This window comes from Cervus elaphus, chromosome 30, assembly GCF_910594005.1.
Source record: "Cervus elaphus chromosome 30, mCerEla1.1, whole genome shotgun sequence".
Lineage (NCBI taxonomy): Eukaryota > Metazoa > Chordata > Mammalia > Artiodactyla > Cervidae > Cervus > Cervus elaphus.
This window is the reverse complement of record NC_057844.1, coordinates 40798745-40808689: the sequence shown is the minus strand read 5'-3', so window position 1 is coordinate 40808689 and position 9945 is coordinate 40798745.

Below are 9945 nucleotides of genomic sequence, written 5' to 3'. Positions count from 1 at the left end.
CTCTAATACAGAAGACCCAGGTTCAATCCCTGGGTCAAGAAAATCCCCTGGAGGAAAAATGAATATACATGTACATGTTTACATTATTATAGATGCCCTTGTTTCTGGCAGTAATATGACTATAGAGCCTCAAAACAATTTTCAAGCCTTGAGATAGCCCCATCAGTAGATAAAAATTGTCTCCACATTGTGTAGACAAGAACTATGCCTACAGAAATTAAGCATGTGCTATGGTTACATTGTTGTTGTTATTGTTGTTAAGTGCTAAGTCTTATCTGAATTTTCGTGACCCCAGGAACTGCAACCCACCAGAGTCCTCTGTCCATAGGATTTTCCATGCAAAAATACCAGAGTAGGTTGCCATTTCCTTCTCCAGGCCATCTTTCTCACCCAGGGATTGAACCTGTGTCTCCTGCATTGGCAGAGATATTCTTTACCACTGAGCCACCCAGGAAGCCCCATTGTTTACATGGAGAGAAGTGAAGTCGCTCAGTCATGTCCAACTCTTTGCGACCCCATGGATTGTAGCCTACCAGGCTCCTCTGTCCATGGGATTTTCCAAGCAAGAGTACTGAAGTGGGTTGACATTTCCTATAGCTATAAACAATAATCCCTTGTGGGAAAACAGAGCATAGAGTCAAAGAAAATAATAAAACAAAGCTAAGACAATGAGGGATCAATCAAAAACAACACTGCACATAATAAAATGTTAGCTTGCTTTATCAGTTCCATGTGAGGAGACTCGTGGAAAAAAAATGTAATAAAGGATAGCAATGTCAAAGCGAAGCAATCTGTGTTCATAGGTATGTAACATAACTTTACCATATTCTGTTTAGGTGCCCAGGTGGGCACTGAAGTGATTTGTACAAAAAAGTGGTGAGATTAGGAAACTGTCACTACACCAAGAGCTGAATATCACAGAGAAACCCCATATTTTTTAAACAAAAACACAATGGCATAAAACATAAACATTCAGTATTATTTCTACTAGAATGTTCTACTCCAAAAGCTGAATATCACAGAGAGAAAACACAATTTTTAATGTAACACAAAATCATAAATCACCAATATTCAGTGTTATTTCCACTAGAGTGTTTTACTGGAGTATTCTACTTGATTCCTTCTTCTCATAATATGAATCTTCAGATCTTCAAATATTTCTAGAAGTTCAGGCTGGCTATAAAATTCAATCTTTTATTTTACTTTTTCCTCAACATTATTAAAGAGTATTACAAACATAATAAACACAGATCATCAACAAAATCTTAAACATCCGGTTGACATTTCCCTTCAGACTTAAAGAAAACTTCCACAGAATATTTTTCCTCTTCCAAGAAGTTGAAAACAGTATTTAAAAAGAAGGTGGGTTAAGATGATATTATTTCAGGAAATATGTAATGAAATTGACAATGTTTGTAACCATCATCTAACATTTATCAAGCACTCACATTATGCTGTGTGCTACATAAATTCACACTCACTACTTCTTTCATTGCTCTTTTTCTGTTGACAGCAAGGGCTCTGTGTGCATGTCTCTATAGGCAAGTAAAAAAAAATAAAGGATACAATCAATAATACTTTTCAAACTATGTAAAAAAACAAACAAAAAAATAGGTACATGAATGATCCCTAGCAAAGACTATTGTTTTGAAGGAATGACCCTTCATCTCAAAATTCACCTAACTCTCTCTTCTAGATCTGTGACCTCCTAAAAGGGGTGAACACACAAGGGAACATTTGTGTATAATCAAGTGGGAAGCAGGAAAAGGAACAAGATGGTTATTTACGTTCATTTTTACCTAAGGAAAGAAATCAAGCTTTGCTAACATTCAGCTATGGTCGTTTTTTTGTTTTATAGATCAGGTGGCCACATGTTCAAGGATAGATTATGTATGCAGAAAAAAAAAGTTTAGCTTTGCAGGAGACAAGCGCTTAGAAGCTCACCATTTTGCTTTCATTTTATGGCAGTTTATTGCAGTTTATGTGTTCCCAGGTCGTAAGTCACTCAGTCGTGTCCCACTCCTTGCGACCCTAACGGGCTGTAGCCCGCCAGTCTCCTCTGTCCATGGGGATTCTCCAGGCAGGAATACTGGAGTGGGTTGCCGTTTCCTCCTCCAGGGGATCTTCCCAACCCAGGGATGGAACCCAGGTCTACAGCACTGCGGGCAGATTCTTTATCACCAGAACTACCAGGAAAGCCCCAAAACACTGGAGTAGGTAGCCTATCCCTTCTCCCAGGGAAATTCCCAACCCAGGAACTGAACCAGGGTGAAATGGCAACCCACTCCAGTACTCTTGCCTAGAAAATCCCATGGACGGAGGAGCCTGGTGCAGGCTACAGTCCATGGGGTAGCAAAGAGTCGAACAAGACTGAGCGACTTCACTTTCTTCTGCATTGCAGGTGGATTCTTTACCTGCTGAGTTACCAGGGAAGCCGGGATAAAGAATCCGCCTGCCAAAGTAGAAGTGGGTTTGATCCCTGTGCCGGGAAGATCCCCTGGAGAAGGAAACGGCAATCAACTCCAGTATTCTTGCCTGGAAAATCCCATGGATAGAGGAGCCTGGCAGGCTACAGTCCATTGGGTCTCAGAAGAATCAGACATTACTTAGCAAGTAAATAGTTAAATAGTTTGCCAATTACTCTGTTTAGCTTCAACAAAACTAACACATACAAAATTGATAAGCCATTTGAAAGCTCCCTACCGCCCTTCCTAAAATCCGTATTGACACAAGACCAATTATGCAAGCATCCCTGGTGGTTCAGACCATACAGAATCCGCCTGCAGTGCAGGAGACCCAAGTTCAAACCTTGGGTTGGAAGCAACCCTGGGAAGGGAGTGGCAACCCACTCCTGTATTCTCGCCTGGAAAATTCCATGGACAGAAGAACCTGGCGAACTTAAGTTCACGGGGTTGCAAAGAGTCCGACAAAACTGAGCGACTAACACTTTCACAGTTCCAAACAAACACCAAGAAAATGACAGCGTTAACTGTCATTTAAATTTTCAAGTGAAAACAATCATAATTTAATCAGATATAAAATAGAGTTGCTCAAAAATTCAGAAAAGCATTATCTCGAACACAGTTTTAAATATGGATTGATATCCACTCTATTTAATGAGAATATTAGACTTGAAATTCATTTATTGCATTAGTCATAGGACAATTAATACTCAAAATTGTTGCAAGAATTTGCATAAATATTGATATAAATAATTCTATAAAGTTAGCAATTTTAAATACAGTTAAATCTTTACAGTAACTTGCTAAAAGGTAATGATTTGACTAATAAATATTTTTTCCTTATACACAAAAAATGTTGAAAATGTATCAGTTATCAAGAGGGAAGAGTAGTGCATAGAATTTGAAGACAGATTGCACGTCTTTCTTTGTACAAAAGAAGAGAAACTAAAATATATTGCCCTATCATTTTTGCTCTAAAAGACACTTAAAAGGCAGTGTATTTTAAAAATACTCTATCCATCAGCTTTTTTTTTAAAAAAAGCACATTTAATCTGTATATCTAAGGGGAAAAAGGAGCATTTTAACAGATCAGAAGATAAATATTCTTGGAAAGAACTGTGTGTGAGGTAGAGTATTTAGAAAACAGATATTTGAAATATTTTCTTTGTTATGTTACTGAGTTCTTGGAAATGGCATGTGTGCACCATTCATTAAAGAAACCTGTATCTGCACACTTAGAAAATACACAAAAATTTGGAGAAAAGTTCCTGTTTAAAAAAAATCTTCCAAAAACAACCAATCAGTTATAAAACCATTTGTAAAAAAAAATATAAAAATGCAAAGCATTGTGATTAGCTTGAAAAAACAAGTGATTTATAACAAGAAATATAAAAATTTTGATGAAATTAAAAATGGATTTTGTGGAATTTCAAAAAAGTAAATCTTAAATGGTGAATATGATTTGACGCTGATGATCAAGATAAAGTGTGAAAGTTGCTGATAGATTCTTCCATTTAGATATTTGTATTTGGAGTTATCTCTTTCAGCATTGAGAAATATTCAAACTAAGGATTTAAAAAACTGGGATGAGAATCAGACTTAAGTTTACCAAAATGTCAAACAAATTTTTTTTAAAGAATAAAGAAGACTATTATTTAGAGTAATTCAGTCATTTACTGAATTGCATATAAATAAATACACATATCTTGGGGAAACTTGCTCTATTTAAAATGTTCCTAATCAGTGAAAGACAGATTAATCTTTATTGTACTGAGGTTATTAAACAAGGTTTTTGAAAGAACAATTGAATTGAATGGTGGGTTAAGAAAAATACTAATTTGAGAGGAGTAGAAACAATAAAAGTGTCAAAGAGATCAGGAATTTAAGTAAAATAAATGAAACTCATAGTTTGGAATCAGAAACTGAATAGGAGAAAGTTTCACCAAAAAAAAAGGGGGGGGGGGGGAAAGGGGTTGATGATAATGTTAGCTAAAGCATTGTTTCATTTAATTCTAATAGCTCAATAGCCATGTGACCTAATAGTATTATCTCCATTTACCATCTAAAGAAATAGAAGTTTATAGAGCATAGTAAATTGTACAGCGCCATTAGGAAAAAGTAGAAAAAGATTCTATTAGAAAAATGATGCCCCTTGTACAGATATTTTTGCTTAAACGTCAATTAAGTACATAAATATTACACTTCAGCCACTATAAATACACACAATGCATTACCCAGTAAGCATTAAATGTTAAAATAATGTTATTAAAATTTTAAAATAAATATTTTGCAAGGAAATATACTGTAAAATGCAGGGAATATAGCCAATTGTAAATTGAACTTAACCTTTAAATTTGTATATAAATAAATAAATTTTTAAATAAATATAATGCATACTAAATGAGATTGGCTATATGCAAAATAAGATGAAAGATACTTTTAAAAGATATGTAAAGTGTTAACCTATTCTGATCTTTTTGGTATATTGATACAAACTTTTTCAAAGACTTTTTTAAATGTCTACTAATAAATTCTGTATACATACATTACTGAGTTATCACTTCAGAGTGACAATGACATACACCCCTTTGAGTGCCATGTTTATTAGTTTACTTTTCTAAAGAAAGACGTGTATAAAAGAAATCCACCTTTGGAAAGTCATAAATTACATTTTATTAATAATTGCTTTCCATATAAAACCAAAGCAGCCCAGATCATTTGTTTATTTTTAATTAAAAGGCAAATTGACTGAACATAATTGAACTTTGAAAATACACTTAAATCTGATTTTCGATTAGTGAAATCTTTCTCATCAATAATTTAACTACTAAATTGATAAATCCCAAAGCATTTCTTTTAAAAACCTCATTAGCATTCCTACATCCTCTTTCCCCTGTAGCTCCTGTTTAATTATAGCATAGCCTTTATTCAGACACAACCCCAGAGAAAATTTTTAAAAAGTTGTTCCCTAGCAGACATGAGATCTAACTAAAGGTCACACAAAATTCTCCAGGAAGCCCAGGGGATACTAGTGGTGGATTAGCACTGAGCTACTGTCCTTGGGGAAGTCGTCCTTCCCAGATCTCTGAATACACAAAACATGTCACGATGGTTAAACTTTCATATACTTTCTTTTTCAAGAAATAATTTTGTGATTAACTGCAAATCAACTAGTGCTTTCTTTTTTCTCATTTTCTCTGTTAGATTTTGATTTTAATTTCTTTTTTATAATTCATTGTATGAATTTAACTTGTTTACCCTACTATAGTCATGTAAAGTTTTTCTTAAGGGTTACCATTTCTATTAAAACTTTGACACACCTACTTACTGATATATTGTAAGAAAAAAATAAAGAAAATAAAAGACCCTGTAAACTCAAGTCTCCAGCATTTTTTTAGAACATAGCACTAAATATAAAAACTTTATCTGGCTTATCTTGGGTCTCCCTGTCATTGTCCTCTGTCTTCAAACTTCAGCCCATCTTAGTTTCCTCTTCTCAGAAAAGCAATAGCCTGGTGCCCTGTCAGTAAATGCAGACACATTTTACACTTAGATTTGTTAACTCATTGAGTTGCTGGCTGTACGTAATCAAGTCAGACTCCTTTATCTCAGCTTGACTAGCCCAGAGACTCTAATGTCATTTGTTAGATCTCTCCTAAATTCAGGCTCTGGAAGCCAATGTCACATTGCAACCTAACTCTTGCTCATTTTCAGAAATAAAATGATTCAATCTTGGCATTAACTGTATATTTTATTCATTAACTTCTCTTCCTCATGTCCTCTTGAAAATTATTTATATATTTTTACATGGAACATTCTAAATACATAAGATACACAAACATCCACTCACTTTATCCTGTCTTTTTTACCTATTTTCCCAAAGAGTGAGGAAGAAATATGGATTTCCTTGTAGAAATGGATTTTTTTCTTATCCTATGGTATTTGTTTTATCAATACAATAGTTATCATTTAATGACTTGAATATGATTGCAGGAAAACTCTGAATCCAAATTCACAACTTTATACTAAAGTTGCTTCCCATATCAGTCCATATTTTAAAATACAATGCAATACACAAGATTTTAAAAGTCCAGAGTGCTTGCTTGGCAGCTGAAAATAATTATCAAAGGAAGTGAAGCAATATCAACTAGTATAAATTTAACATAAAGATATATACATTCCAAATATGAAATTCTCATATGCAATCACTTTTAAATACATTTGTGTTTCTTCTTTTTAAGCTAATAATTATCAACAGATGCAACCTCCCTGCAGGGAACTCTTGCATTTCTTTGTTTTGTCTATGGAGCAGATTACTTACCACTGTCATTTCTTCAGCCCATAAACTGATATCCTTTTTTGTTGGGGCAAGTTTCCAAATTCATTCTTCTTTTATTTTCACTTAGAGAACCTGAAGAAATAAATTGAAATCCTTCTTACTGCTAAACATTTCCTTATACTTCAGTTGCATAAACACACAAATTCATCATTATCTCTTTTTATGAAGATTAAACTAGTTTGAACCAGTTTTATCCACATACAAAAGATAGAACTTTAAATAGCAGTATATATCAAACCCTTAAAATATTTCATACTGCAGATTCTTCCAGGATATTCCTGATGTCTTAAGATGAATTTTCTTAGAAAAATTTGGTTTCATGTAGAATTTATACAAGATAGAATTCCATATCATTCAACAATGCCTCTTGCAGAATTGGTACATGACAGAGTACAATCTGAATAAAGCTTTTGAGGTTTGTTTGGGTTTGGTATGATATTTTTGTAGAGACCATATTATATTAAAATGTTGCATTTAATTTATTACTTAGCTCAAATCCAACAGAGTAATAGTATAGTAGATTTGGGCAGACAATGTAGATCATCTAGTAGTATTTCCAAAGCAAGTGAGATACTATTATAGTGAATGTTGTGACATGACATTATATTATACAACATTATAATATTCCTGAAGAAATATCCTCTACATGGGAAATCCAAGTTATAGGTATAACTATCTCAAAGAGTAAGAAATTACTTTTAAAAAGTTATGATTATTTTGGTGTGATTTTATCTGTTTAACTGATCACATTTCCTTGTTATATTCAAATGTTGGTTCTTTAATCTCTATAAGAAATATTTAGCTATCTGAATATATCATTCACTCATATACCTTGTCATTCTGCACATTTTCCTCTGTTTCTGAGATTCCCCCTCACCCCTACTTTTCATAATAAAATCTCGATATGCACTCTTCTCACCAGGATTCCTCCATTTCCACTCCATGCTGTGTGCTCAGTCTCTCAGTCATTTCCGACTCTGTCTGACCCCATGGATTGTAGCCCGCCAGGTTCCTCTGCCCATGGAATTCTCCAGACAAGAATACTGGAGTGGGTTGCCATTTCCTTCTCCAGGGAATCTTCCCCACCCAGGACTTGAACCTGTGTCTCCTGAATTTCATGCAGATTCTTTACCATCTGGGCTACCAGTGAGGCCCTATCTACTCCATTTGAGGAGGAACTAATTCCAACATCTACTGTGTCCCCATGGTCATTTTCTCCAAAGTTCCCGCAGTTTCTTTCTTGTAATTTACTCTTCCTTGTTCAGAATTAACTGCAGAATAGCAATAGTAGCATGGCATTATTGAAATGATCAAAACCTAAACTGATGCTGTATACTTTGCAACAACATTTGTTTCCTGATGGGTTAGATTCCTTGAAGAGGTAGGGATGTTATCAAATGGTCTCATTTTATATGTCTCATATTTATTGCAAGGTTAACCAAAAACATTAGAGAGAGAACCATTCTACATTTCCATGCTATAAGGTTTTATCAATATCAAAGGATATATTTTAGGAAATGCAGCTATACTTTAGGAACCTGTAGTGGGCTATCATAACTGCAGAAGCAGACATGGTTTGCTTCCTTTTCAGATCTCCCATACTGATGAATCTACTGACCTCTATTGATTTTCTACCTCTTTTATTCCTTCCCAACTTGCTGTCATAGTCAACAAAAGGAATATTAATCAGTTTATTTAATCATTTTTGATCTATTCAATATACATTTCCCCTGTCAGAAGGTTTCTTATCTCAAGCAACTAGATAAACTATAACTCTTAGTTTTCAGGATATATTCAGTGGCCCTTGAAAGGACAAAGGCCATCCAAAGACATTACAGATATCCTGGAAAGTGAAGTCAAGTGGCTCTTAGGAAGCATCACTATGAACAAGCTATTGGAGGGGATGGAATTCCAGTTGAGCTATTTCAAATCCTAAAAGATGATGCTGTGAAAGTTCTGCACTCAATATGCCAGCTAATTTAGAAAACTCAAAAGTGGCCACAGGACTGGAAAATGTCAGTTTTCATTTCAATCCCAAAGAAAGGCAATGCCAAAGAATGTTTTAACTACAGCACAATTGCACTCATCTCAGATGCTACCAAAGTAATGTTCAAAATCCTCCAAGCCAGGCTTCAACAGTACATGAACTGTGAAGTTCCAGATGTTCAAGCTGAATTTAGAAAAGGCAGAGGATCTAGAGATCAAATTGCCAACATCTGTTGGACCATTGAAAAGCAAGAAAGTTCCAGAAAAACATCTACTTCTGCTTTGTTGACTAGGCCAAAGCCTTTGACTGTGTGGATCACAACAAATTGAGGAAAATTCTTAAAGAGATGGAAATACCAGACCACCAGACCTCCATCCTGAAAAATATGTATGCAGGTCAAGAAGCAACAGTTAGAACCAGACATGGAACTACAGTCTAGTTCCAAATAGGAAAAGGAGTACATCAAGGCTGTATATTGTCACCCTGCTTATTTAACTTATATGAAAAGTACATCATGAGAAACGCTGGGCTGGAAGAAGCGCAAGCTGGAGTCAAGATTGCCAAGAGAAATATCAATAACCTCAGATATGCAGATGACACCACCCTTATGGCAGAAAGTGAAGAACTAAAGAGCCTCTTCATGAAAGTGAAAGAGCAGAGTGAAAATGTTGGCTTAAAGCTCAACATTCAGAAAACCAAGATCACGGCATCTGGTCCCATCACTTCATGGCAAATAGATGGAGAAACAATGGAAAAAGTGACAGGCTTTATTTTTTTGGTTTCCAAAATCACTGCAGATGGTGACTGCAACTATGAAATTAAAAGACGTTTGCTCCTTGGAAAAAAGTTATGACCAACTTAGCCAGCATGTTAAAAATCAGAGACATTACTTTGCCAGCAAAGGTCCATCTAGTCAAAGCTATGGTTTTTCAGTAGTCATGTATGGATGTGAGAGTTGGACTATAAAGAAAATGGAGGGCCAAAGAATTGATGCTTTTGAACTGTGGTGTTGGAGAAGACTCTTGAGAGTCCTTTGGACTGCAAGGAGAACCAACCAGTTCATCCTAAAGGTATCAGTCCTGAATATTCATTGGAAGGAGTGATGCTGAACCTGAAGCTCCAATACTTTGGCCACCTGATGTGAAGAACTGACTTGC